Raw genomic sequence first — 17022 nt, 5'->3', positions numbered from 1 at the left:
TTCAGTCAAGAGGCAAAGTTGTTTCCCTCAGCCTTCTGAGCTGTGAAATCCTCAAAGGGAAACACACTCTAACCCCTTGCGAAGCAAAACCCAGACTCATGAAGGCACCTTCAGTACTTTTGCACACTCTGAAATCGGTGGGGCTTAAAGTGTTAGCTCACTGAAACTGAACTACTCTGATTGCTACTGTGAAGTAAAGCACACATTTAAGTGCTTTCTTGGGTCAGGCACTACTCCTTCATCATGTTCAAACTGGGTCTCAGAACCTGTGTGACTGCCAAGACGTTGCTCCAATGTGTGCTCCAAATGTGCCAAGTTCCCCAACCTTTTCTCTGCAAAAGGAGAGAGAACAGAAGGATGGCTCTTTATATAAGAAAATTAATTCTAGCACATATATTAAAAAAATGTTCATTACATTGTATTGGTCAGATGGATATAATGAGCTGCTCCTGCACCAGAATTCTTTATTTGCAACCCCTCTCCAAAAGGAGTGATTTTAGCCCACTTTTGTGTCTTTGTCCCAAAAATAATAGGAAATGGGCAAGCCTTAATTGAGGTGATGGAGATGTTTTCTCGAATCATGGAATCATAGAATGGTTTGGGTTGGAAGGGACCTTAAAGATCAAACCCCATGCCGTGGGCAGGGACACCTCCTGCTAAACCAGGTTGCTCAGAGCCCCACCCAGCCTGGCCTTAAACATTTCCAGGGATGAGGCATCCACAGCTTCTCTGGGCAACCTGTGCCAGTTCCTCAACACCCTCATAGTGAAGAATTTCTTCCTAATAATGATGAATTCTGATTTTTATGTCCACCAAAAGAAATGCAAAGGTTTTCTGCACTTTGGATTGACAGAAGTAGTAATCCTGCTCAGGTTCCCTTAGTGGTCTGAGCATCTGCAAGGAATGGGGAAAAGAAAAAGAACTACACAAAAACATTTAACAAGCCAGTAGAGGTTGTAGTACCAAATTAAGTTTGCTCTAGGGCTCTAAGGCCATATTAATCTCTCTGTAGCTCTGATGAACAAAGTAATTTAGGCTGAAGATTTAGTAAAAACCTGCAAAGTCTGACAGTTTTTACATTACAGATGGCTCAGTGTCAGAGCTTTTTTCCTGCTGTGTGGTGCTCTACTTCACATGCAGTCATTCAGAACTCTGTCTGAGTTTTATTAAATCTATCTGAAGTTCTATTAAAATGTGAAGGAAGGGTGCATCTTAAAATCCAGCACGTTTGGGAACTGGAATTTTTATGTTGAAGTCTGGCTTCTTTCAACCTTCAGATTTTCTCTATAGATAAATCTCTCTCAAAGTTCATCCTGAAGTTGAGCGAAGCTGTTGTGAATAACAGCTCTTGCTAAGAGAGAATTATGGTGTTTTACTTGGAGGTTGCCCTAGAGCAGGTCAGTGTATTTTGGAAGATTCCTTACACCACCTACGTGGCCATGCTTTTCCACCTTTGCTCCAGTGCTCATAGAAATGCAGATTGAGGTTCCTGATGAAATGTCAGGGGTGGGATGCTTTGGTTTAGTGGTGTGGAGTTTGTTTCTCAGCTTGTAATGGTGCCTGATGGCACCAAGGGATAGACCTTCTGTAAAGAACTTGTCGAGGCTGTGGGCTTCTGGGAGGAGTTGTTTGGTATCTTTTTAGACATGAATCTTAAGCAAGTGACCTATAAAAGTAATTGCATTGTAATTGCTGCAGTCAACATTCAATAAAGATATTACTAAAACCCTTGTGCAAGTGATATTTGTGTCACATAGAAAAAAATCTTATATTTTTCATTTGAAAACAAAATGGACACATTTTTCTGAGCTCTAGTTCTTCACAATGACTAACAACTCTTTCAAAAACTGGTTGGATTCTGATCCTTTTAAAACTTTCTCCTATTGACTTGATTTTCTACTGTTACGTGAATGACTTCAAAATTATGCCAAAAAAAAAAGAAAATCAGACATTTTAATAAAAGACTTATCAATTGGTGATGAAGTGGCTGGTATAGGTTGATTTTCAGTCCATTCAGCATTGTATGGCTGCCAAATATTAAGAAGTGAGAGGGGTTTTGCATGAGTAAATGGAGGTTATGGTCTCTGAATGCCGTGGATATGTAGCACAGGTCTCAGTCTTTCATTTGTGTAAAAAGGTGGAAAGCTTAGTGTGAGTATTGTTGGCTAATAATGTAGAAGTTATCGGGAGCATGATCTCTGTTTAGAATACAGATTAAAGACCAACTATTATCTGTATAATGCACACATCATTGAAATGGTTAATGAAGCCAAGTTTGCATTTAAAATCCTTTATATCTGTGATACCAGGTCTATTTGAAGTCTGGGAAGGAATCAAATGAAATGTTAGTGAATGCAAGTATTCCTCCAACATATTAATAACAGCTTTTTCTCTATTATTTTTCTCTGATATTTATTTAAATATCTATGTATTTATCTGTGTTAAAATGATTTGTTTATTTAAATTGCTCTGTCGTGATGTTGTATATGTAATAGATGGTATAATTTGAGCTTGTTCTAATAACATTTGTGAACTTGATTGTGTAGCTGGTCAGTGCCCTCTAGATGATAAAGAAATCAGATGATGAAGAAGAGAGGAATTTGTCATCTGTTCATTAGAGAAATGTCAGAGGTCTGAGTTGAGAAGGCAACGTAAAGTGAACTTTCCTCATGATTAGTGAGGTCCAGCTGTTGTTAATTGACAGTGGGCACAGATATTATAGGGGTAAAACATTAGAATTTGGAAAGGTGCTTTTTTGCCTGCAGGAAAGCATGACAAATGAGAATTACAGCATACCACATATTTAATTGCATTTACCATGACATCTAACAGATGCTGGAGAAAACGGGATCAATAGTTTTGTGTCCTGAGGGAAGGTCAGCTCACACCAGATGTACCAGTTTTCTTCCCCCTTTTATATAATAAAAAATGTGCTGTGAATTGATTTAAATATTACTTGAATCTCCCCAGAGAAGTATGTATGTAATAGTATTTCAGCTTTACTGACAATATAGGTACAATTCATTTACCCAAACTCATTCCACCATGCTAATGAGGTGATTACCTCATTATTCTGAAAGAACAAGCCATTAGGAGGAAAGTTTGTATACAGGCACTTCTTAATGGGATATGCAGTGCCTTTTTCTAGTAATCACTGGGGAGTTTAAAATAGGAAATAATGCATTTTTGTCAATTGTATACCTTTTATATGATTTACTTTATCAAAAATGCAAAGGTTAAGCTTGAATGGAAACTTAGAAACAAAACTAAAAATCACTTTTATAGGAGAATATAAAATGTCATTACTGTGGCACTAGAAATAAAAATGTAAACTTTAGGAGGAGACTCAAAGCTGATGGATGGTGTGTTATCAAAGATGAATTTTGACACCTGCTTATCTTTTGATCTCAAATAAAGCATCTACTCAATTCTCAAGTTTTTTTAAATCCTTACTTTATAGGCATATTCTGCACTAGATAGCTGAAGCTCTATCTTAAAAATGGCAATGGTTTAAGAAAAGGGATAATTAATCAGTGTGTTCACCTTCAAATTTCAGACTGCTGAAAACGGGGCAAGTTACTATATCTTTGCTTAGATGAAAGTTAAATTATCTGGATACTGTCAAACATTTAATTTGATGAAAGAATGACTTTACAGATGGGTCCATCATTTTTGGATACCACCTGGGAATTTAGTTTTATGTAAAGGTCAACTGTATGCCTGGAAATTTGTAGTCTCTTGTTGCTTGGAGAGAGATTTCCTGGAGAAACTGTTTATTAACTCTATAGTGTGGTATGCAGCCTTGTACTTTTGATCACAGAGAGCAAATGGTAATCAAAGAGAGGGCATTGCAAGGTCATTAAATTCCTTTTCATGCTGGGTAATCATACCCTGTGTGGATAACCAGTTGCCCTGTCTTGCAGCAGGGTAAATTACAGAATCCCTACAGGTGCACTTATTGATTTTAGCGTGTCACCTCTGCAGGCCAAATAATTGCTTGTGGCAAGTACAGGGTGTGTGCTTGGCTGTTACTGGGAGCCTGTCCCCTTTCATCTGGCATCACCAAAATGTAAGGATGACAAATCCTCCTTTTGTTTCCCTTCTGAAAGAGTGGCTGTAGCCACAAGCATGTGGTTGTGTTTTCATTTATGCGGATTAACAATATAAGTGCTGCTTCAAGGTTCTGTTTGGAAACAACTGTCCCTTCATGACCATCTGCCTTTGTTGGGTACTTATTATTTGGTTTGCCTGATCTATGCAGATGATGATAAAAAATCAGGTACAGTTGGTGAAATAGTAGTAAATAATGTTCCCTGAGACATTTGATGATGTGAACTAATAGATTTAGTCATTGAAAGAGTCAAGCTAAGAGATGGGGATACTGAGGATCATCTGTGATCCAATGCGTTTTGCCTTAGGTGTGAGTAGAAAAATTGATGACAATAGTTGCTATTTCTAGTTTAATTACTTATCTAAATCTGAGCTTGGATAAGGTTCACAGCAGTAATGAGAGTCTGATCTTTCCTTGTGAGTTTTTAATGTCTTTCCAGTCCCTCACAGAATAAGCACTCACAGTCTTTATGCAAAATGAATAGGGAGTTCTCATCTTTCTTACAAGAAAAAATTGAAGACAGTTCCTTCAAAAGACCCACCTTTTGGCTTCTACAGCCTTAGTACAAAGGGCATAGGCAGTGAATAGGTAAGTGAGAAATCAGGTGCAAAAAGGGCAAAGCAGGGCTGAGGTGAAGTTGGGAAGGGGAGGTCGAAGGAAGCTGACTCCAGCCACTGTGCACTCTCAATGAATAAGCAATATCCAGCTCTGCATTTTACTGCCAGGTAGAGACCTGGGAAGATATAACATAAATCAATTCCACCCTTTATGTCTTGTTTGCATTTTTGTCATGGAAATTGAAGATACAACATGATAACAAGAAAAGCAGTCTTTGCAGTTTGAATATTACGGAGTTTTAATAGTTTTACAAAAGCAGTTCTCAGTGTTGAGCTTACAGCATTAATTTTACTGACTGGTATATAGGTATTTAACACCTCTGATACCCAGGGCCTTACCCCATGAGTAATGAGGAGACCATCTGGGAAGACTAGGTCATTTGGGGCTTTCCAGAAGGGGTTATACTTACAAGATTTTAGACTCTTCCTAATGGCTTTGTTGTTGATCTTTTCAACAGACCTGGGGAACAATCTGTGAAGACTTTCACTTGATGTAATGAATAGTCATTAGCTGATGTTGCCATAAACACATCTGAGGGTGTTCTCAAGCGAATGCCTCTTAATGCAAAAACCCACCAGATCTCCCACCTCCTCAATTCAGCTTACAGAATGTGCAGGGAAAGAAAATTAGTTACAATAATCTGTGTATGCAGCCAGAAAGATATATAACCCTTGAGGACTCTGAAAATCAATGTCTTCTTTTATAAACAAATGCTTTCCAAATATTTTTGGGTTGTTTTTTTGTTTTGTAGGAAAAGAAACATGTGAGACACTTAAATTACTTCTGATTATATAAATTTCTTTCCTCCTGCAAAAAAGATTGGATGGTTTTTATTATTTGAAAGTGTTCTCGTTAGGTTTAGTGACAGTTTTCGCACACTTTTCTACTGAACAGGATCAAGACCTTTCAATGTAATGGATTTTTCTGAGAAAGGAATGAAATACTGCTAATCTGACCTAACTGCTTGGAGTACCTGGATTAGATTTATAATCTGACACAAACCAATTAACCTGGTTTTACTCTGGGCTCATAAAACATGAATTATGCCAAAGTATTTTGAATAATTGAATAACTGATGTGATTTCTAGCAGTATGAAAAGGCAAATTATTTGCATTGAGGGGAAAAAGCCCCAGGGCTGCAGGCAGTACTCTGGGTCTTTGCTGGCCTGCCTGGTTTTTGGTTCACTAGCAGTACAAACATTGATTAATGAGTTCAGTAAAGATGTGACAAAGCTGCCGCTGCTGCCGCCTCACGTTTGTTTTCCCTTTTCATGACACATTGAGCAAGATATGGAATCTTGTCCAAAAGATTGTAAGTGATAAAACATCACAGTCATGAGAGAAATGTACTGTAAATGGCATCTTTTAGCTGTGATTTCTGCCTTCCATCAGCAAGTAGTGATTGAATCTGCTAAATGAGAGGAGGCTGCTGAGCCAGTTAGAATATTATTGAAATGGATTTTGACATAGACTGCTGCCTAAACAATCAAAGACTTCAGCAGGGATAGGACATTGGATATACAGTGTATATATCCAGTCTATAAAGGATTTCAAGCACTTTGAGGTTTTTTTCCCTCTGGCTCCTGACTATAAGCATTTTGCTAGTCTGTGTTATTGGTGGCTTGAATTGGTATGACTTGACTTTGTTCCTCTGTTGAAAAACAAAAAATCATATGACACCCCAGAATACTGGAATAAGAACAGAAGTTAGTCTTGTAGCCAAGTTGAGCTTTGTGAAAACAGAAATAATGTGAAAGCATGAGAAGAAAGGGGATACAGAAGTAAAGGAGCTGTTGAGAGAAAAAGTGGCACAGTCTGAAGTTAGAGTAACTGGGGTACTGTATACCTGGAAACAAAAAGGACTGAGAAGGGCTGACTAAGGAGGAAGTGCTGCAGTCCTTTAATCCCTATGATCAGCTTCACCTTAGGTATGGTGTCCTTGCTTACAACAGGGCTACTCACACAGTAGGATATAATTTATTTTGAGTAGCTGCTTCAAAGCACAGCCTTAAAAAAGGCAGGTGAGTTGTGAGGGGTTTATATACACAGGGAAATCCCAGAGAGTGCTTTTAAAAAAAATCCCAAAGGCCAGAAGCAGGGTGGGGTACATAGAGTGCCACCCAGGTCAGGTGACTACGTTAGCCTTTCTCTCTCCTGAGTGCACTCACACCAGTCATATGGGATCTAAAGGTATTTATGACAAATCTCATCTTACCCCACTTGCTTCTACTGAGATTGCTGGGCTAAACTTACTCTTAAAGCAAGGCTCATCTGGCTCCTGTCTTCTCCTGCCCGTCTCTGCTCATGCATTTTACTGTTGTTGCCATTTCTAATGTGTAACTTGAGGAATGAGCTGAATCCATCAGTTGAAGCAATCTCATGCCAGTGAATGGAGTGGTCCAGCAGGGAAGTTGGCTGGTGTGGATGGATGCGTGCTGAGTAGTGCTGCCATCTGCATTTCATATTGATGCTCGATTCATGGGCTGAGCTGGAAAGCTGTTTTAGCTCCTTGCAGGCAAAGCAAATTAGGAATGCTTTAAAATGGTTTCAGTCTTTCTTATTCTTTCTGTGTGTTTGGTACAGTGGGAAAAAAGGTAAATGACAGATTTGTTTTGCGTTTCTGTAAGCAGTAATAGCATTTCAAAAAGAATGCAGCTGGAAATATCATGTGGCAAAATCCTGGCACAAAAAGATAACTTATGTCAGATGGATTTGTGTTGCATTCTCTTAATTGCTATCAGAACCATGATATATAAAGTCTCAGAAACATCTGGAAATGTGGAGATATTATCAACAGGAAAATGCTTAAAAAAATGTATAAACACAGCTTTTTATTAAACTCTGGTGATTTTTCTAGGAGGATTAAGATCCCCATCACTTCTGCAAGTGAGCAGCTCGTGAGGTGTATCATTAGCAAGTTATTGCTTCTGCCAGATCTTTCTTTGGGCAAATCTGTTTTCATCATGATCGTGGTCTAATCATAATTCTGCTGATTGGTGGCTCATGCAGAGGAGGTTTCTTCTTTATTACCTTTCTGTCAGCTCTATGCTCCTTTAGCAGCCTGGGAATGGAAATTTACTCAGAAGCACTTTAGTTTCCCTTTCTCCCAGCTTTGCTTCTGTTGGGTGGTTGTTGGAGCAGTGCTACAGGGTTGTGCTGTGTGTTTGTAAGAAGAGATGTGAGACTTTCAAAGGATTATGAGTAGACCTGAGACTTATATAGGAAAGATTTAATGAAGAAGTTTCTTTGCAGACAGCAGACCTGTAAAAATACTTTAATTTCAGTGGAACTCCTCATTCAAAATTCCTAAGCCAAGAGAATACTGAAGTGGTGCAGTGGGCAAATGTGCTTCTTGCTCAGTCCTTACGATCTCTCCGTTCTTCCCATGGGAGCCCAGGTGCAGCTGTCAGCACCCAGGAGAAAGCCACAACTTTGGAACGTTTCTGCCCAGCATCCCAGTTCTTTCATTTCTCTTGTAAGCTCCTGCCAGGGAAAGCACGAGGTGACACATCACCACCTCCCACTGTGCAGGCTCTTATCGATCCCCCTGGTGACTCCATCCATCACTTATATCCCATGAAAAACAGCAAAAGCATCTTCTGAGGCCACTCAAAAATGATCCTATATTTTGTGAACGCAAGACCTGACAGTGGGTATTACTATCTGCAATAGTCTCTTTTCTTTATAATAATTAGCTATCTAATTGCACGTCCAAGCCTCATTGGTGCATTTGCATTTGTACGTAATTAGGATTTATTTGAAAGCATGCTGGTTTAATGGTTTGTCTGCACTTTCTACAAATGAAATTACAGATAAATCTAATTTGAAGTAATAAAGTTAAAACAAACAAACAAAAACCCACCCAACAAAACAAACACCAAACAAACAAGCAAACAAACAAACCCCCCCATAAATTACACCGAACATATTGATCAATCCTAACTCATGCAACACCAACTTCTGCAAGCTGTCATCATCGAGGAGTTGCCTCGAATCCTGTTGAACTTTCCTGAGTAAGATGTACTCTCTCAAGTAATAGCTGGAAGCACATTGTAGACATTTTACAAATGCAACCACATCTGTAATAAACTTGCAGAACTAAGTACCCATTACAGGTACATACCTGCCCAATAGTTTGTTACACCCAAATTATGTCCCACAGGATCTTCCTTTTTGTCTAAATGCCAACAAACTCTTTTGTCTTTCTCCTAGCCTGGATGCTCAACAAAGATTAGACAGAATAGCAAATGGTATCATTATCCTCCTAAATGAATATAACAGAGAGAAAATAAAATTAAGAGTGAGGCAGGAAATTGTTAATATGTTTATAGAATTATTGTTATTGCATTAGTGAAAATAGGTTTTCATCTACTTCTGGCTTTCCTTTCAATTGCAAAAGTCATTGGAGTAAAGCAGGATCAAGATACTACTGGCTTTTTAAGTTGTTTCTGTGCAGTTGCAGGCATGTAAATACTATATTGATGAGCAAGAGGTAGAAGACAGATATATTATCATAAAGGAAAAAGTACTTTCAAAGTTCAGTTGTGATTTACCATTACAGATGATCTGGTTAAAGATCCATCTGTTAAAGTTACCGAGAAAATATAGAATCATAGAGTTGTTAAAGCTGGGAAAGACCTCAGTGACTGGCAATACGTGTTATTTGGTTTTATGTTCTTTTGTTCCTTTCCTCTGAGTAATAAGGCAACATCTCAGTGAAAAAGTCTTTGTGTCCAAAAATTTGCTGCTGGTCTTCATAACAAGTTTCCTTCAGATGCTTTTTTATGCCATTATTTTAATAGTGTGCTAGGAAAAAAAGGAAGACTGAGGTGCCAGGGCTTCTGTATTCTGGTTTGGGAGTCCAGAACACAAAGAATGAGAGCAGGAGATAATGAGAGGCTTGTTCTCGAAAGTGCTGGAGTGGTCAGTGCTCCGTGGTTGGTTTGGGTTTACTCTTTCCACTCTCAGAAGACAGTTTTTCACAAAAAAGGTGGAGCATATCTACAAAGTAGTTACTTTTGGAGAAGCATTGACTTGGCATAAAACTACTTTTCATATTTGAGGATGAGTCCCACCTGAAATGTAAATACTCCCTGACTGCATTGATGATCAGAAGGTCAAAGCCTCTGAGGTAGCATTAGACCATCTCACTTGATTAAACTACAATTTCTCTGAGGCCATGGACATGTGTACCCATCATGGCTGTGTCAGTAGAAGGAAATTTTTGCCACAAGTCTGGAAAAACCCTCTGCATCTCTGGCAAGACGCCATAACTATTCTGCCACTGTTTCTCCTCTGCTTCCACCAGCTACTTAATTTAGAGTGTGAAAATATTCCCATTTATTTTTATGTGACACTGTACATGTGCTCAGACCTTGTGGGATGCTTAAAATGTATGTTTTAAAAAGACTACCTTTTGGCTTTGTGGCTTTTTTTTTTTTTTTTTTTTACTGTGGGCAACATCAGCCCAGAACTAGACTGTTTATGAAATGATATTGCCCACTGGCAGTGAAGGAAGAGGCAGATAGAGTGTTTTATGTCATCGTGACAGCTTTCAAAGCAGCTCATTCCACCAATTTAGTCCAGGAGGAAAAAGCATTAGTGTGTGCCTGAAGGAATTTTATGCTACAAAACCTACATATAAGTTCATATTAGAAAAGATTACATACATTGAACAAAAAGGATGGAGATCTCAAGGGGCTTCAGTTTCAATACCAGGCCTCAGAGAGCAGGTGCAAGGAATGTGATACTGCACATGCTCCACTGTAATTATGGCATTCAGAGGACCCCTAGTAAAGAACATAAAAATGGCACCCACTATTTAAAAGAAGCATTTTTATTCTGGATGCAAAGCAGTCAAAAATTCAGAAATGGCAACACTGAAAGTGTTTCTCCAGTATCAGTCCAGATGCCTTGTTGCTGGTGTTCTGGGTTGCCACGACATCTGTGCATGAAGGAGGGAGCTGAAGGAAGGTTGTATGGGCCATTTATTTCATGCATTTCTTAAGTTTTTGGTGATGACAGCCTTTCCGATGTTCTTTTGTGTAGGTCTTGAATTGCAGCTGCCTACGGTTTTAAAATAAGAAATTGGGATGAGGCATCCACTCAATGCCTTTTGTTACTCATCAGAGCCCTCTGTACTTTGCTGAGAGAGGAGCTGGTGGCAGAAGTTGCTGTCAGAGGCACTATGGAGCCTCTCGGGGATGTTTGCTGGTAGCCAAGCATGGCTTGTGCTACAGGGACTCTTCCTTCAGGCACCCTGCAGGAGAAATTGTCTGGTGCCCTAACCTGGTCATTTTTGGTGTCCTCTATTCCTGCCCTGTTGGTTTTCCTGATGCCTGCTCAAGCCAAGTCTTTGTTGTTGACACTCCCAGCTCTCTTCATGGTCTTTGTACCCACAATCCTAATCTTATTCTTCAGCCTTATGTTTGTAGCCGCCTTTTTCACGCAGTTTTTATGTGATACCAGTCTGTATCATCTGGTTTTCTCCTCTCCCAGTTTACCTTTACCCATGGAGGGCCTACACATTTATGCAGAACAAGGCCAGCCCCCTTCTCTGAGCTGCTATCCTGACAGATCTGCCTCCCCCGTCCTCTTTCATGGACCCATTTTCCACATGCTATTTTAGTTTCTCATCAGCTGGCTTTTTTTTTTTTTTTTTAGCACTCTTTAAAATGAGAGCCAAGTAGTTATTTTAGAATGATTTATGTGCCAGTGACTCTGACACTGGATAAACCTTCTTCAGTAATAGACATTTAGAAGTAACGTTCTTGGCAGAGATTTGATAGCAGGACTGTGAAGCCCAGTGGTTTTTCAATGGTTCCATGGATTCCCACTGCAGTCCATCCTGCTTGATCTGCCTTTATAAATACCAGAGCAGTTAACGCTACTGAGGAGGTTATTGGCTATGTCCAAATGTAAAGCTGTAGAGTAAATATGAACAGGGATGTAATGTGCAATATGAACAATTTGCTTAGAGCTAAGTGATCATTCTGCTGCGTGTGTTAGATTAATTGGCAACATCTTGGTGTATCCAAACTTGGATTCCGACAAACGGAGAGAAATGAAAAAAAAAATGTGATTTTTAAAAAATGAGTGCTTTATGCATTTATAGTTGCATCTGGTCTGTGCTTGCTGAGGTTAACAGCTGCTCATTTCATTTTTGCTGATTTTTCAATCATAAAATAATGTCCCGTTCCAAGCAGAGGATTTTAGGAAAATACTGGAACAGATGAACAATATTAGCAAGTTGCTAACTGAATATAATAGAGGAGGTATGCATTCTGATATATTCAATTTTGTGGGATTATGGAGTTGGCATAGCATTAAAATGGGTCCTTCCTATTAAGCTATCAGACACTGAAAATTATTGCATGTCATATTATCATTTATTTGATTTCTAATTTGGCTTCAGACAAACTCTATTACCCAAATATTCATCTAACTATAAAAATTGGGCAGTCGGTGCAAGGCTGCTGCTCACTAGGTCTGAATGAATCCTAGGTCTTCACTGGTGATATAAAAGGTATGTAGGCAGATATAAAAAGTAAGTAAGTAGAAAGAGTAAGGGATTCTCTTCAGAAACCTTGACATTTTCAAGCTGCTTTGAGCAGTATGCATAGGGTAATAATGGTATTTTAATTAGAAAAAAATTACAGCTCCATCCCACTGCTTGAAGGGGCCACTTTGTAATATAAAAAGCAAGGTTGCATTTTCTGTAATCATTACTTTTAAGAACTGGCTTGAACAAAGAATTTCTTTCATTGGCCTTTATAGCTCTACGTTGTGGCTATGGAGGCTGTCACCCCACAAATCCCCTTTATTGGGAACCTGCCATAACCACCAGCTCAGGAACTGAAAATGTAAAAATTTGGTGTGCTTTTGTGAGCACCCATTGTTCTTTTCTTCTTTTGCAACTGAAATAAGTGACATGGTGTAAATAAAAAAATGAATGTTTTCTTTACCAATATAAAAGCTGAGAACATGCCATATCAGGTGTTTGTTATGTCTTGCAGGACCATCACAATGTTTAATTATGATTTATATTTGGTATTTGGTTTGACACCTGGAAAATCCATACCCTAACTAAGTGCACAGAAAATCTGGAATTATTTTTTTTTTATAAGAAGTTTGACATTCACTACTATGCTCCGTATTTCAAGGCATATTCCTTTTTGGTATAACTTCCATAATATTTTTAAAAAGTGCTAGAAAAAGTTCTTTTCAGCCAAAGAGAAGAGGTGCACTGTAGTCTCTAGCACTCAATAATGGTGGTTGAGATTTGAGTACTGCGCTGGAAACTGGGCTGACTAAAATCTATTTATTCCCAGCTCAGGAATAAACATTATCTAAAGAGCTAATGAGATGCAATTGTTGTCTTTGTCCATTAGGGCAATAAATATTAAATAGTTCTTCAGTGACTGAGTAAACTGTTCTCAAGTTGGCAAAATAATGATTCCAGGAGTCTCAATAATCCTGCAAGGGAAAAAAGCCAAAGAACTATCAGTTCTGTCCTGTACATGTACAGGGCATTCTTTGCCTTTGCTTCTCTGCTGCTGTAGGTGCTTTTCCATGACTACATCTGTTATTTCAGCTCAAACAACATTCAAAAAGATGCTCTTGCCCTCCTAAAGTAATGACCATTCTGTGGAGAATAAGTGAGTATGTGAGGAGAGGGCACAGGAGATACCAGTCTGTGGAGAGTATGGCCCAAAATGACAGACAAATCACATGCAGCATGATGTGGCACAAATATCAGACAACCAGAAAGTATGGCTTTGTTTTGAAAATCATGCCACTGATGGCAGCTTGGCACTCTGTTTTTAAGAGCTTTGGATGAATATGATGAAAAGGTTACATTTCATTTATCTGTTGTTAATTTAGTATCCATGGATAATTCATAGCTTACAAATCTCACACACTATTTGTATTTTTGAAGGCTGATACAATCACATTTCCCAGCTGAAATATAAGCAGGGCACCAGTTCAGAAGCTGCTGCCATCTCCTCTTAATTAATGTACAATTTAAAATCTGGGTGAGAATAATGGATTAGAGGAACACAGATGCAGTCAAGGGAGATGTCAAACATCTATCTGGCATCAAAACTGAAAAGGCAGAAAAAAGTCAACTTCAGCTCTATTTCAAGTGTTTTCTTGGATTTTTAAATTTTTATTTCCTGAAGCAATACGTGGAGAAAAAACACTCCAGCGTTTGCCAGAGCAGCAGTAGCTGTACACTTAGCACACAGCAAAGTCTGCATTATTTCATAGCTGTTTCAGGGGAAAGCATTTCATCTTTTTTTCTATGCTGCCTCAGCACAATAGCAGTGCTTCCCATGTAGGTCAAGAGACTGTGATGTTGTTGGTCTCTTTACACTACCATCAGGAGTGTGCAAGTGTTAGCTGCTCATTTGAGTCCCAGTGGGGCTTTCCTTTTGATTTTTTTATTTTTATTATTTGGGTGCAGAGAGGGTGAATGAAAGGTCTTGTTAAATATAAATTGGAGCATACGAACTAAAAAAGATATATATTATAAAAAAGATAGGAGCAATGCTCCATGTGGTAGCTATGTTAGGCATCACAGGAGATGTCACTGATCCTTTTGCTGCTTTTTTTTTTTTTACCCCCTTTCTTCCTGTGATTGCACTTTACTCCCTCTCTGGTGTCTTCCACACCTCTTAGCCTTTCCTGACCTGTGTGATATTCAAAGTACACTGAGCATGTGGAACGACCCCATCCTGAGTTCACTCACCCCAATGCAGAGCACTTCCTTCAGGTTCAATGGCAGCAGAGGCTCTTCCAGGAAAGCGCTTCCCTGTGGTCAGTACACGCTTTTTAAGTATGAGCAATAGCCCAACACAGAGTGAAAATAGAAATGTGCAGGATAACCAGGCCAGGGATAAGGACAAGATGGCTTCGAACTGAAGGAGGGTCGTTTTAGTTTGGATATTAGGAAGAAATTCTTTACTGTGAGGGTGGTGAGACAGCGGAACAGGTTGTCCAGAGAAGTGTAAATGCCCCACCCCTGGAAGTGTTCAAGGCCAGTTTAGATAGGACTCCGAGCAACATGATCTAGTGGAAGATCTCATGGCAGGCAGTTGAAACTAGATGGTCTTTAAGGTCCCTTCCAACCCAAATCATTCTGTAATTCTTTGATAAGATGGCAGCTCTGCCTGCCCCTTCTGTGTCCCACTCAATCTCAGCTGCATATCAACATCTAAAATAATCCTGCATAGGCCTGTGTAAACCAAGGGCCTTGAAGTTATCTCTCTATCATCGATGGTCAAGGTTCAGTCAATAAGATCAGAAGTCATGTCAATAAGACTGGAAGGAGTTGTGGTTGCCTCCCCAGAGGGTGCATGGATGGAAGGCTTTGGTCTTTCAGTGACACTGGTCTAGTCCATCCACTTCTTCTACCTAAGACATGGGCAAGGCTTATTTTCTAAAGAAGAATACTGTGATATTTTGTGAAATGTCAAGTGATTATTTTTTAAACTTCTCAGCAAAAATTGAATATCAATGGCTTAGCTGAAAATAAAAAAAATAAAAGAGAGAATCTCATTTTTTCCATAAATGAGAGAAAAGCCTAAATAACTGTGGGCCCTGATCTCCAGTTTGTTGTAGGAGCATGTCACAAAGCTTCCCAGCAAGCATCATTGCACCAAAACAGAGACCTTGAAGTCACTGCTACATCCCTCTGTGCTCAAGCCTGAGTAGTGATATTCAATGAGGAAAATTGCTCTATATATATGATAATAGGAAAATCAAGGTCATGTTAATATATACTACAGTGCAATTGGGAAATTGGGATTTGCTGGTTAATTCCACAGGTGGGGCACAGACACCTATTACAAACTATGAAGAAGTGATACTTAAAATGAGAGTAAGTTTGAATATAGTATGCTCATGTCAGATTATTTTTTTTGAGTAATTGCAGGGTTCTTGCCTATGCCATGACTTCAATTGGGTTTTCAGATTGCTTATTTTTTTCCCCCTGGAGAAAAAAAAAATAAGTGTTTTCCCTGAGGTAGGTAAGACAAAATATTGGTTATTCTAAAATAAGAACCTAAAATAAGAAGTGTTCATATCTCAGCAGATGTGCCTAAGCCATTAAAATTACTGCTTGGATAGAGAATTTGGCCTAAAGGAAAACACAATGTTTGGAGCTGGTTCTTCAGCAAGACTCCAGGTAGCTTTTTGGATTGTCAGGTCAGGATTTCTGTCTCTGCCACCCTGTAAAGCAGCAATCCTGGCTCCTGCCCACCCTTCGTAGAATCAGAGAACCATTAAAGTTGGAAAAGTCCTCTAAGATCATCGAATCCAACCATTAACCCAGAACCACAGTGTTCACCAGTAAACCATATCCCCAAGTTCCACATCCACACACCTTTTGAACACTTCCAGGGATGGTTATTCCATCCTCACTTCAGCCCTGAAGAAATGGTGAATGGCAACAATGAAAATTAACCTTTCTGACCCCAAATGAATTTTACAGTGAGGTTGTGTCATGGTGAAAGTGACTCAGGAGTAGAGAGGCAACTGTGGTAGATGGGAGGGGACAGGCTTTCTTATTTTATCTGTGCAACTCTCGTGTCCATGAACCCACGGTATTAAAAATGTGCCATTGATCTCCCCTGTAATTAGGGGATTAATAATGTGAAGTCAGCTATTGCACTTTAAGCATTTAGCTTAATCTGGTATGAATGTGCCTATGTGTCCCCATCTACACCTGTTTGCACACATGGGTTTTATTCTGTTAGAACATGCCAAAATATTAATTCTCAGAGCAACATTCAGTTCATTTTAAAAGAACCCTCCAGAAATAAGAAAAATGCCTGGTATCTTATGCATGTGATCATGCATGTTATCAAAGCAGTGAATGTCCACTTAAATATATAAAAATATTTTATTTGTATGTATATATTAAAAATTGTATTCATATTTCATGTGTGTCTGTGTAGGCATTTGCTGTAAATACTGGATCAGAGGCGGGGAGGTCAGTTACAGTGAAATGACTTGCAAATGACACTAATTTGTTTGTGCTGTATGAGAAAATCACGGTCTCTTCCTTGCTTGCCGTGGTTCTGTATTGACTTGCCTCTCATATCTTGAAACACGCTGACAATAAAGACAAATGAGCAAATAAAATACTCCATAAAATATTCTGCAGGAGACTTGTCGCTCAGTGTAATGACTTTCTGAGCAGTGAAGATACTCTTTGAGGGCCCAGTGCTTGACATGCACTTTGTCTGTTGTTAGTGTAAATTTTAATTTAGTGGATTTAATTTGTATTG

General features: G+C 39.0%; 1 protein-coding gene across 3 annotated transcripts in view; it reads left to right on the top strand.

The window, feature by feature from the left end:
- Positions 1–17022, top strand: part of MACROD2 (MACRO domain containing 2) — an 840118-nt gene that overhangs the window by 691369 nt on the left and 131727 nt on the right. The window lies entirely within an intron of this gene.

Source organism: Lepidothrix coronata, unplaced genomic scaffold (genome assembly GCF_001604755.1).
Source record: "Lepidothrix coronata isolate B3197 unplaced genomic scaffold, Lepidothrix_coronata-1.0 Scaffold71, whole genome shotgun sequence".
Taxonomy (NCBI): Eukaryota; Metazoa; Chordata; class Aves; order Passeriformes; family Pipridae; genus Lepidothrix; species Lepidothrix coronata.
Note: the sequence above shows the minus strand (reverse complement) of the source record. Positions and strands in the feature narration are given on the sequence as shown.